The 11921-nt window shown below is 48.2% G+C and overlaps 1 long non-coding RNA gene across 1 annotated transcript; it reads right to left on the bottom strand.

Moving 5' to 3' along the window:
- Window positions 1-7744: 7744 nt before the first annotated feature.
- Window positions 7745-9707, bottom strand: LOC121044545 (uncharacterized). Its single transcript, XR_005797341.1, has 3 exons — window positions 9666-9707; window positions 9272-9458; window positions 7745-8065 (listed from the first exon to the last, which is right to left on the bottom strand). It is a non-coding gene; the product is annotated as an uncharacterized LOC121044545 (long non-coding RNA).
- Window positions 9708-11921: the final 2214 nt, after the last annotated feature.

Genomic DNA, 11921 nt, shown 5'->3' with positions numbered 1-11921 from the left:
TCACAACTGGCACAGAGCTGGGCCGAGCACCAGGCTCAGTCCTGTCTCCCCAGAAACTAACTTTACATGTTTCCCCCAGGTCATCGTAGGTCTGAAAAGGAAGAGTCATGAGTCTGTACTTCCTAAGTACTTCCTGAGCTTGTCTCCCGGCATTGGCCCTTGGGACTTGGTGTGGGCGACGTCCCTTGGAATCCAGGAGCTAATCGGGGAGCGGGATCCAGAGCGCCCGCCGCGGTGGCGTTGCTCTTACTGCCTCTACAACAGGTATCATCGTACGCTTCCCAGTTTTGCAGACCAGCTGATATGGCCCTTTGAGCTTTGCAAAAATGTGCTTCGGGCTGCTTTTTCTCTGCGCTTCTCCGGAACGTGCCGCGCGGCTGGCAACGTGCTGACCGGACACGAAGCGACTGCAGCCGGTCGAAGCCTGGTCTGCTCCCAACGGCGTGGGCTGGGAGTCCCGCAGACCCTTCAATACCAGGGGAGCCCCTCGCCCGCACCCCCGGGGCTCCCCCCACGCCAGCCCTTCTCTCTCTTCTGCACCGCAGCGTTCAAGGCTCTGCAGCCCGGCTGCCATCTGGCCACCGGCCTCGTCTCTCTCAGCCGTCTCTTCAACCAGTTTGCAAACTCCGCTCTGGCCTTCGCTAAGCCCCTTCCTCCTTTCCTGTCCACCATGACCTTGGATCAGATCACGGCTCTTCTCAGACCATCTGAGAGATTGTTCACTGTTTTCCGGCTTTTCTTCCTCTTGCCCCAGAAACGAGCCCCTCAAGCTGCATCCCCGGTAACCTTTCTAAAACGCACATTGCCTTAGAATCAGGCAGTGGCCTCCTCTTGCCCTCAGGATGAGGTCTCAGGCTTGGTCCTGTCCCTCGCAGTAGGCCTACGTCAAGCTTTATACTTGAATGAATATTAAATTGTGGCTTCCCGCACACGCACACACACGCGCGCACACACACACACACACAAATCCATGCCCCTCTATCTTGTGTGTTGTTCCCTTTGTGTGGATTCCCACCACCTCCCCCCGACTGTGTTAGTATTCGGAGTCTGTTTCTTCCTTTGAGACTCAAAGTAGCTGTTCTCTCCTCCAAGAAAGAAGCCCTCCCTGAAGCCAGGTGGGCAGACAGTCCCTCGTCTGAGTTTCTGTAGCACCGTGTTTATTTATTCATGTTAACATTTGTCGTTTTATACAGGAATTATTTGTTGATGCCCTTCTGTGCTCTGGTGTACTATGAGCTCCCCACCGGCCAGGCCGCATTCCAGATATTTCGGAGTTTCCAGAACCTGTTATAAAAACTTTTGACAAAATGTTTATTCATTTTTGAGAGAGAGACAGAGGCAGAGAGAGAGGGGGACAGAGACCCAAAGCGGGCCATGCACTGGGAGCCTGATGCGGGTCTCGAACTCATGAACCGTGAGATCACGATCATGACAGGAGATGAAGTCAGATGCTTAAGTGAATGAGCCACCCAGGCGCCCCCGAAGTAAACTTTTTAAAGCCTAAGTCTTCCGCCTGGACACATCTTCTTTTATGATGAGGGAGGTTGCAAAGCGAAGTAGCATTTCTTGCCGGAAATATTTGCCTTGACTTTCACACAATTCTGTGAACTAGAAGGATCGGTTTCCTGAGCATCCAGGAGCAAACACGGGGATTTGAGCTCCACCCACGGCCAGACTCCGGGCCGCGTCCCTGACACCCACCATCATCAGGAACACTCGGTATTAATCAGTGATACTCAGGATAACCCGAGGAGCTCATTGCTGTTTGTGCAGATGAGGACACTGAGACACAGCCTCCTAGGCCACCAAACGTGTGGGCGTCAGCACGGGGCTCTCCCGCAGCTCTCCTGACCCCGGGACCTACACCCGTGACCTTGCCAATACTTGTATTTCACTGCATTGCTCTCTCGGGCTGCGTGTTTGGGGAAAGTCCCTAGCAAGATCACGCACATGACCAGAGCCAGGGAGTTAGATTACGTTTGTGTTACTGCGTGAATGCTCAGCCAAATGAGAGATGTGTGGCAACAGATGAGAAGCCGGCCAGCAAGGGGAAGACGCATCTTTCCACTCAGCCCCCACAGGATCATTTCCTAGGGAGTGGGGAAGCTGGCTCACCAATAGGAGGCCGGCCCTTCCCGCTGATGAATTCCTCCCGGAGGCAATAAATAATCTTTCCGGGCCGTGCTGATGATACTTGGAGCATGTGGCACGTCATTATGCATATTGCCACTAGCCTCCAAGTGCTGGGGTGGAAAGTGATGTCTAATTCCATTAATCAGTGTTTTGCCGCTGTCTGTGCTCTGGTGTCATTTATTATTTGAGTTGGGTTTGCACTGAGGAAAAGACATCTTTCCCAGAATCAGGAGGCGCTGAGCTGAAGGCCAGGCTGTGCCTAGAACTAGATCAGGGCCAGGATGGAAGAGCTGAGTGAAAAAGTATCTGTGACCTTTAGTTTAGAAACCGTTCAGGGTAGAAATCACTAACGTAGGCGGAATGTGGAGAACTTACCAATCAAGACACGTGTCCCAGATCTCCAGTGCAGTCGGCAGTGGTCGCAGATTCCCTGGATACCTTCGAGACGCCCTGTCCGGGCCACTGCGGAATAGCCTGCAAATGTTTCCCACGGACGCGTAAAGGGCAACAGTGGGAGTGGCCCAGCAGCAAGTCCCTTGGCCGGCCCTGTGGGTCTCAGTCACAGAGAAGTGCATCTGTATTCATTTCCTCTCTGGACTCCCCTAACAGTCTTAAGACGCAGGACCCAGCCCCTGATGGCCTCTTCTCAGATTACGAGAGCGAAGCCCTAACGGTCGTTAAATTATTTGCCAAAACCCCAGAGAGGCGAGTGTTGGAGCCGTCTCGAGAAGCCGTGGCTTGTGTCTCCTCCCAGAGTTCCCTTTCTGGCTCCGTCGGGCCGCCTTCAACTTGGAATAAACCGTTCCCGGGTCATCGGAGGAGCGTGTCTTTGCGGGACACCAAGAGGTTCCTGACTCGTGGGGAAGCACGTGGCACTCGCCCCCACGTGGGAGTGGCGCTTCTCCGGGGTCCATCGTGAGCTTGTGGGACAGCCTGCTTGGAGCCGCGGGAGATGCCACCTTCTCGCGGGATGTGGGTCATGGGCACCCCTGAAAGCAACTGTGCAGAGACCATGTCTCCTTCCAGGGGCTTGGGGAGCCCCACGCATCAACTCAAGGCATGGCAGCCAGTGTGGGGCAACGCACGCAAAGACTGTGGCCAGGCACGTTGGGTTAGAACTGTGGGCCGTGCTCTCAAAAGCCTGCCGCAAGAAACACGCGGAAAGTGCCACCAGCCAGAAGCTGGGGAAGCCAGGGCTGCTTTCTGAGCCCGCAGACCCCCTCTAGGTGTGAAGCCTGCACAGGCGTGTGCCTCCCACCCTTTGCAGTCATTGCTTTAGGGTTCGCGAGGAAGGAAATCCACAAGGTCCACAAGGGCACTTGGAAAAGAGAAACTGATGATACAGATGTAAAAATAGATTAAACGTACATGTGAACACAAGGGAACTCGTAATATTTGTTCAGAAGAAAGAAGGGAGGGCGCCTGGTTGGCTCAGTCCGTTGAGCGTCTGACTTGGGCTCAGGTCGTGATCTCACAGCCCGTGAGTTCGAGCCCCGCACTGGGCTCGCTGCTGTCAGTGTGGAGCCTGCTTCGGACCCTCTGTCTCCCTCTCTCTCTTCCCCTTCCCTGCTTGTGCTCTCTCTCGCTCCTCTCTCTCTCTGTCTCTGTCTCTCAAAAATAAAATAAGCGTTTAAAAAACAGGAGAAATAAAGGAAATATGAGGTGAAAGGGTAGTGTTTGTTCAAAGACTAAGCTACTACAAGTTTTTTGGTAAGCTTCATCTTTATCTTTTCAAATATTGGGCACAGGGGCGCCTGGGTGGCTCAGTCGGTTCAGCGCCTGACTTCAGCTCGGGTCACGATCTCACAGTCTTGGGTTCGAGCCCCGCGTCGGGCTCTGTGCTGACAGCGCGGAGCCCGGAGCCCGCTTCGGATTCTGTGTCTCCCTCTCTCTCTGCCGCTCCCAGCCTCATGTATCTCTGTCTCTCTTAAAAATAAAATAAACATGAAAAAAAAGTAAAATAAAATATTGGGCACAAAAGTCTCTTGATTCTGAAAGTTTGATTTTCCCATCAGTAACTATTGGCAACAGAATTTTTGTTTTCTTGTTTTGTTTTGCGCGCCTCTATATGACTCTGTAAAATCTGAACGCCCTTAGGGAAGGACTGCAGAAAACAGCTATCTTACGAGTGCCTGGGAGGGGGAGACGGGGCGTGGGGGGCAGGGCAACGACACACACTTTGGCTAATTATTGTTAACATGGCTTTATTTGTACTGATATTACGGTACGATTTTGGATTTAAAAAATGTATATGTGTATATAAATACATACACGTAGATATGCGCGTATGCATATGTATGACTGTAATATATCGTTGTAGATGCTCTTGTGTGTACGCACACACCTGCATGCATGCACACACTTACATTATACATACCCATGCATGAAGTGTGCATAGGTATATACGTGTTTTGGGGTTGATTTATTGTGATTGTGTTTTTAAAATTTTTTGGATGTTTGTTTATTTTTGAGAAAGACAGAGAGAGATACAAAGCATGAGTGGGGAGGAGAAGAGAGAGAGGGAGACACAGAACCCGAAGCAGGCTGCAGGCTCTGAGCCATCAGCACAGGGCCCGATGCGGGGCTTGAACCCACGCGCCGTGAGATCATGACCTGAGCCGAAGTCAGACACTCAACTGACCGAGCCACCCAGGAGCCCCCTGTATTGTGTTTTTTAAACTTGATATTTCCAATAAATATTTTCCCAGCATCGTGCAAAATTTAAAAACATTTAAATGACCTATTATAATAGGTTTTTACTCCTGTCACCTTATTTTATGCTGACATTTATGCGTTCGTATTCTTTTATTCTATCTTTGCTTAATAAACTACGTTTCGATGGCTTCCCCTTATTTTCTAATAGAGAAGATCTACCTATCAATTGATATGCTACTTGTAGCTATATTTAACTTTCTCGAAAAGATTTTAAAGTTGTATTCTTGTTATTAGTAGAGTTCAAAATGAAGTTCTCTCTGGAATTCCCTAGTGATGAGATAGGAACTGGACAACCCTGGCTTCCTCCTTCCATTTGTAAGCTCGCCTAATAGGCTGGTGTTCTGAACTCAGGTTAATAACTAGGAATCACTGTTCGCATATATTTCATAAGAATAAATTCTGGACATCTGCAGTTACTTTTATCACCAGATCCTAGACTCTCAGGTTTAAATTTGTTTTCAGGGCTCCTAGGGATTCTTACCATTTTACGTTTCCATTTCTAAGTCCTTAATTTGTGATTGAAACAAGTCTTTAAGCAACTTTAAAGAATGGTGTAGTTAGTACTGGGGCGCCTGGGTGGCTCAGATGGCTAAGCGTCCAACTCTGACTCATGCCATGATCTCGTGGCTTGTGGGTTCGAGCCCCACATTGGGCTCTGTGCTGACAGCTCGGAGCCTGGAGCCTCCTGCTTCGAGTTCTTTGTCTCCTCTCTCTGCCCCTCCCCGCTCTCTCTCTCAAAAATAAATACACATTAAGAAAACAGTGTATACTCTTTCCTTGAGCTCTGGAATGTTCTCATGCTGCCTGGCTACACGGTCTTCACTGCTCATAATTAATCTGGATGCTCAGAGAGCAGAAGCTTGGACCAGTGGACCATTGAGACAGAGGGGACAATGTCTACACAGGTAGAGATGGTGAAGAAGCATGGCCTTGTGAACAATGGCAAGAGGCAGTCTTTCACTCAGGGGAAAGGATTTGGTTTTCAGCCTTTTCCTTTAATTTTTTTGGTTTGTTTCTATGACTTTTATAGGATAGGTTATATATATATATAACATAGTAAAGGTCTAATTTATAAAAGATATATGCATGCATGTATTGGGTATACATGCCCCGAACATATTTTTTAATAATGGGGACACCAAATTTTAACAACCTTATTGTGGGGTGCCTGGGGGGCTCAGTCAGTTAAGTGTCTGACTCTTGATTCCGGCTCAGGTCATGATACCAGGGTTGGTGGGATCGAGCCCTGTGCTGGGCTCTGCACTGGCAGTGAGGAGTCTGCCTGGCATTCCTTCTCTCCTCCTCTCTACCCCTGCACTGCTCGTGCTCTCTCTTTCTCTCTCTCAAAATAAATAAATAAACATTAAAAAAACCAAAAGCCACGGGGCGCCTGGGTGGCTCAGTCAGTTAAGCGACTGACTTCAGCTCAAGTCACAATCTCACAGTTCGTGGGTTCCAGCCCCACGTCGGGCTCTGTGCTGACAGCTCAGAGCCTGGAGCCTGCTTCGGATTCTGTGTCTCCCTCTTTCTCTGCCCCTCCCCTGCTGGCACTCTGTCTCTCTGTCTCTGTCTCTGTCTCTCTCTCAAAAATAAACATTTTAAAAAATTAAAAAAAAAATGGCCTTGCTGTAAAGGATGGGGGTCAGGGGCAGGGATGCCATGACAGGCCCGTGTGGAGAGCAGCTGGGGAGGATCAAGTGGTCAGGGAGCAGGGGCAGAGGCGGGGACACGTCAGGAAGCCCCCAGAGGAGAGGGAATGGGTCCTTGTGATTTCCCAGCCAGGAGATGGTCAGCCCTGCTGTAACGTCTCAAAGAGAGTTAAGGACACTGCCACTAAAAGGAAAATGTGGGCTGTCTTACAGGGCCACGCGGCACCTTCAGAAGCTGTCCCCCAGCAGCCCCTCACACAAGCCAGAAAGGATTTCCCCTCTGCTTTGTCGGATGACCTTGTGGCAGCCTGGCCAAGAGCAGGGTGATGGGGGCACGTGCAGCCGTGAATTATCTGGGGTGGAAGCAGCCGTATACAAGGCCACACCAGGCCATAAATCAGCTTGGGTTGCTAAGGTTACTCTCTCTTGTCTGACGCCCACTGTACCCTTTCCGGAGAGGCCCCTCTTGGAGCAGCGTCCAGCCCTTCTGGAAGGTGTCCTTGCCATGGCCCCGGCTGCTGAGCCTACGGAGCCTGCAATGGTGCCCGTCCACACCCTGGGAAAGGGCCCTGCGGGGAGCCCGTGTGGCCGCCCTGCGGGCCTGTGGCTGTGCCGTGCCTTGTCCTGCTGCCCTGGTGACAGGTCACTTGCTTTGGGATGATCCTAGCACAGACTCTTTTCCTGAGAGCTGAGTGCTGTTCCCCAGTTCTGCTGGTGGGGGCATAGGTTGGTCTAAAGCTTTTAACAAGATGTATTACATTGCTACGGCTGCCATCATAAAATACCACAGGCTTGGTGCTTGAAACAATGAAAATGGGTTTCTTCACAGTCCTGGAGACGGGAGTCTAAGAACTAGGGGTCTGCTCATGTGTCTCTCCTTGGTTTGCAAATGGTTGCCTTTTTGCTGTGTCCTCACATGGTCCCCCCTCTGTGGGTGTTTGTCCTAATCACTTATAAAAAAAATTTTTTTTTAATATTTATTTATTCTTGAGAGAGAGAGAGCACAAGCAGGAGAGAGGCAGAGAGACAGAGGGAGACACAGAATCCGAAGCAGGCTCCAGGCTCCGAGCTGTCAGCACGGCTCGAACCCATGAACCACTAGATCATGACCAGAGCCAAAGTCGGCTGCTTAACCGACCAAGCCACCCAGGTGCCCTTGTCCTAATCTCTTCTTATAAGGACGCTAGTCAGATTACATTAGGACCCACCCTAATGACCTCGCTTTACATTGGGGGTTGGGGCTTTAACATATCAGCGTATGGGGACGCAATGGAACGAATAACAGCAACTATTCAAAGTTTTAACTACATTCATAACTTTGGACCAAGCAAGCTTACTTCTGGAAATTCCCTTTATGGATAAATCTGAGATGTAGGTAAAGCTTTAGGCACAAAGACTTCAATGGAAATGTTATTTGCTTACTATAATGGAAGGGTTACCAGCATTCTAGTGGGGCAGCCCATCTTGACAAAACAGTCAGTTTCAGGAGCTCCTTCCTTCAGAAGGGAAAGACGAGGGAGACAAGGTGGCGAAGTATGTTGGGGAAAGCACGTGGAGTTGCAGCAGCTCTGTGAGGGCAGATTTTGAACGGAGAACATTCTAGAGACGTTATTTAGGAAGTCGTGCTCTGCAACGTCCTATAGAAATCTGCTGCTGTACTCTTAAATGAAACCCTCCCTAACAATCCGTAGTATCGTTTGAGACTTTGGTCAATGGACTGAGAGCTTTGGTCCGTGAACATCAGCTGAAGTTGACCCTAAGGTGGTTCAGCCTTTTAAAATCTACATTACTAATGTGGAAAGATGAAAAAAAAACCCAAACAACTAAATGCCCCAAATGTGCCACCGTTAAGAAAAATAGATCATTGTAGTACCTGCATTTAAAACATTTATTAAAAATAACGTTTAGAAACTTCCCGTTGCCGGTTCCATGTATAAGAAGGTAGGAAGTTGCTACTTTGGCCCAACAGTAAGTAAAAAGTTGAACGGGCTGAAAAATCCACAACTCTTGGTTCATAAGAGACGGGAGCACACGGGGTGAACTACTGTTTCCAACACTGGAGACAGAGACAAGTGCAGGGAGTCCTGGCTTAACGGCATAGACGCCCAGGAGCAGAAGCCGTGGTGGGAACCAGTGCAAGGGAGGAAAACTTGACCTGTGATAGACAAGCTTGTGGAGGCTCAGTGTGGACAACTCTGAGAGCTAAAAGACTCCAGGGGGACCCGGTTGAGTGTGGGGTGGGGGCACAATAGTGTGAGACTTAACCTCTAGGAGCTTGACCAGATTCCCACACTAAATACTGGAGAAAAATGTCTCCGTCTTCCGGCAGAGAAAGGGGAGGAGGTGCTCTTGTGAATACGCTAGAGCCCTCCGTTCTTCCCCAAAACGTCCAGCCTTCGGGGGAAGCTGGCCAACCGCAGCTTAATCTGCAGGGCCCACCTGACCTGGGGAAGGGAAATAGCCAACTCCAGCCCCCACTGGCCATCATGTCCCACCTAAAGGGGGAAGAAAAAATGAGAAGCATTTGTGACGTTTACATTCCGAGGACAAAAGATCAGCCAGGGTGTGAGATGCCACTGACCCCCTACCAGGATGGCCAAGGCTCGAACACTGGCAACACCAAATGCTGGTGAGGACGTGGGGTAACGGGAATCGTCACACACTGGCGGGATTGCAGAAGGCACAGCTGCGCGGGAAGAGAGTTTTGGTGGTTTCTTATAAAAGTACACATACCCTTGCCTTATGATCCAGCAGTCATGCTCTTTGGCACTTACCCCCAGGAGCTGAAAACTCAGGTCCACACAAAAACCAGCACACCAACGTTTATCGCAGCTGTATTCACAATGGCCCAAACTTGGGAGGAACCAAGATGTCCATCAGTAGGTGAAAAGAGGAATCAACTGGGGTCCATCCAGACAACGGAATATTATTTACCAGTAAAAAGAAATGAGCTATCAAGCTCTGAAAAGACATGGAGTATCCTTAAATGCATGTCACTAAGTGAAAGAACCCACCCTGAAAGGGCTGTCTACACTGTATGATTCCAGCTGTATAACTGCCTGGGAGAGGCAAAGAAAATGGAGAGAGTCAAAGGGTCAGGGATTGTTGAAGGGCATTTGGAGAGATAAATAGGCTGAGGACAGAAGATTTTTTGGGGTGTGAACATACTCTATGACATTATAATGGTGGATACATGTCCTTATATGTTTGTCCAGGTCTTCAAAATGTACAACACCAAGAGTGAGCCCTAAGGTAGACAATAGACTTTGGGTGATTATGATGTCACAGTGGGGGTTCTCCGTCAGTAAAGAATGTTCCATTCTGGTGAGTGATGTTGACGGTGAGGGAGAGGTTGTGCATGTGTAGGGATGGGGGGCGGTTCTTAGGGCATATCTATACCTTCCTGTCAACATTGTTGTAAACCTAAAACTGCTCTAAAAATAGTCTTTAAAAAATAATGATCTCTCTAAAATAAGAAAAAGGGGGGCACCTGTGTGGCTCAGTCAGTTGAGCATCTGACTCTTGATTTCAGCTCAGGTCATGATCCCAGGGTTGTGGGATCAAGTCCTACATCAAGCTCTATGTTACAGATGGAGGATGCTTAAGATTCTCTCTCTCTCTCTCTCTGTCCCTCTATCCCTTTCCCCTGCTTCTGCACATGCTCTCTCTCTCAAACAAGAAATAAATAATTAAATAAATAAATAAATAAATAAATAAAATAAAAAAGGATGACAGCTATCAATGTGCATGAGAAAGAAGTAAAGATACAAATATTAAAGGAGAATGATTTTTTAAAAGCATATAAAATTAAGTTCTCTCATTTGAAAAGTGAGGGAATAGTCTGTAAAAATTGCCAATTCTGTGGTTCAGCCCAATGGTCTTCCACACATTTAGAGTACAATAAGTTTGCAGAGATTATTTAATAAAAATATTAGCATGAAAACATTTAATATGGCCAGGCTGTTTTTATGAAACTGATGTATGAAAGAGGAGGAAAGATGCTTAGAGAATAATCACTTTATCAAAAAAATACTATGCACCAAAAAAGGGAGAAAATAAATCCAATGATGACCCATTAGTTCCTTTGAATCAGGGAACGCTTAGCATTTTCCCACCTGTATTACTTCATATATATATTGTTTCTCTGACGACTGTGTTGGGTACCAATTCACACAGGTCGAATCTGAGTTCAAACAGTTCAACGTTACATGTTTAATGTAATTCAATCATCTTTCATTATTGTTACGCACTGTTCAAGCTAGAGCCCAGAGATAAGACACGCTGTGCTACTTGAACACAAGGAGCTTCTGTACTGGAGGAAAAGCCAGACATGACAACAATTTAAGTACAAGGCTGTTTGGAAAATCCTATTAAATAGAGAGAACCGCTCTGTAGAGGCAGTGAGGAAGGAGCTAGTAATTCCAACAGAAGGAGAGCCAGGGAAGGTACTGCAAAGGGGCATATGATCTGGGATATTAATATACAAGGTATTTGGGCTGCACGGGACACTGTGAAAAGGGTGTTCTAGACAGTCTGTAGTTCATTCAAGAGGGGGGTGCTTTTCTATACCTCAGAAGACCACTCTGACATGAGTGTAGGGACAGAGAAAATCTGGGTGAAATAAGCCAGTTGAACCTCTTCCTACAGTAAACAAGAGAAAAGAAACATGCTCTCATGAAGTGGGTTCAGGCAGAAAATTGGAACACTTGAGGTAATTCTCTCTTTCCTCACATCTTTCATTTTTTTAACTTTTTTTTCCTTTAATGTTTATTTTTGAGACAGAGAGAGACAGAGCATGAATGGGGGAGGGGCAGAGAGAGAGGGAGACACAGAATCCGAAGCAGGCTCTAGGCTCTGAGCTGTCAGCACAGAGCCCGACGCGGGGCTCGAACTCATGGACCTCGAGATCATGAGCTGAGCCGTAGTCAGATGCTTAACTGATTGAGCCACCCAGGCGCCCCACATCTTTCTCCTCTAGAGTTGTGTTGCCTATATTTTCGATAAAACTATTTGTAAAATATTGGCTTTAGTGGGGGGGGCGAAGAGCTGGTGATGTTGGTTGCGAAGGCCAAGTAGTGAGGTGTTAGTATTTTTTGAAGCACATGCCATTAATTACTCTTCAAACCCTCATTCCAGCGACTTGTCACGCCATTGGTGCTGCTTCTGTTGGCTTCCAAAGAGCCATTTTTATTTTTATTTTTTTAAGTCTTTATTTATTTTGAGAGAGAGAGAGAGAGAGAGAGAGAGAGATGAGGAGGGGCAGAGAGAGAAGGCTGATGTGGGGCTTGAACTCACGATCATGACCTGAGCCGAAAGTAAGAGTTGGGCACTTAACCGACTGAGCCACCCAGATGCCCTGAAAAGGCCATTTTTAGACACCTCCAAAGAACACTGGGCTTGATGCTTTAGAGGGGCACCTCGCTG

This window comes from Herpailurus yagouaroundi, unplaced genomic scaffold (genome assembly GCF_014898765.1).
Source record: "Herpailurus yagouaroundi ecotype Mexico unplaced genomic scaffold, PumYag 188, whole genome shotgun sequence".
NCBI classification, from domain to species: domain Eukaryota; kingdom Metazoa; phylum Chordata; class Mammalia; order Carnivora; family Felidae; genus Herpailurus; species Herpailurus yagouaroundi.
This window is presented reverse-complemented; position numbering and strand designations above follow the sequence as displayed.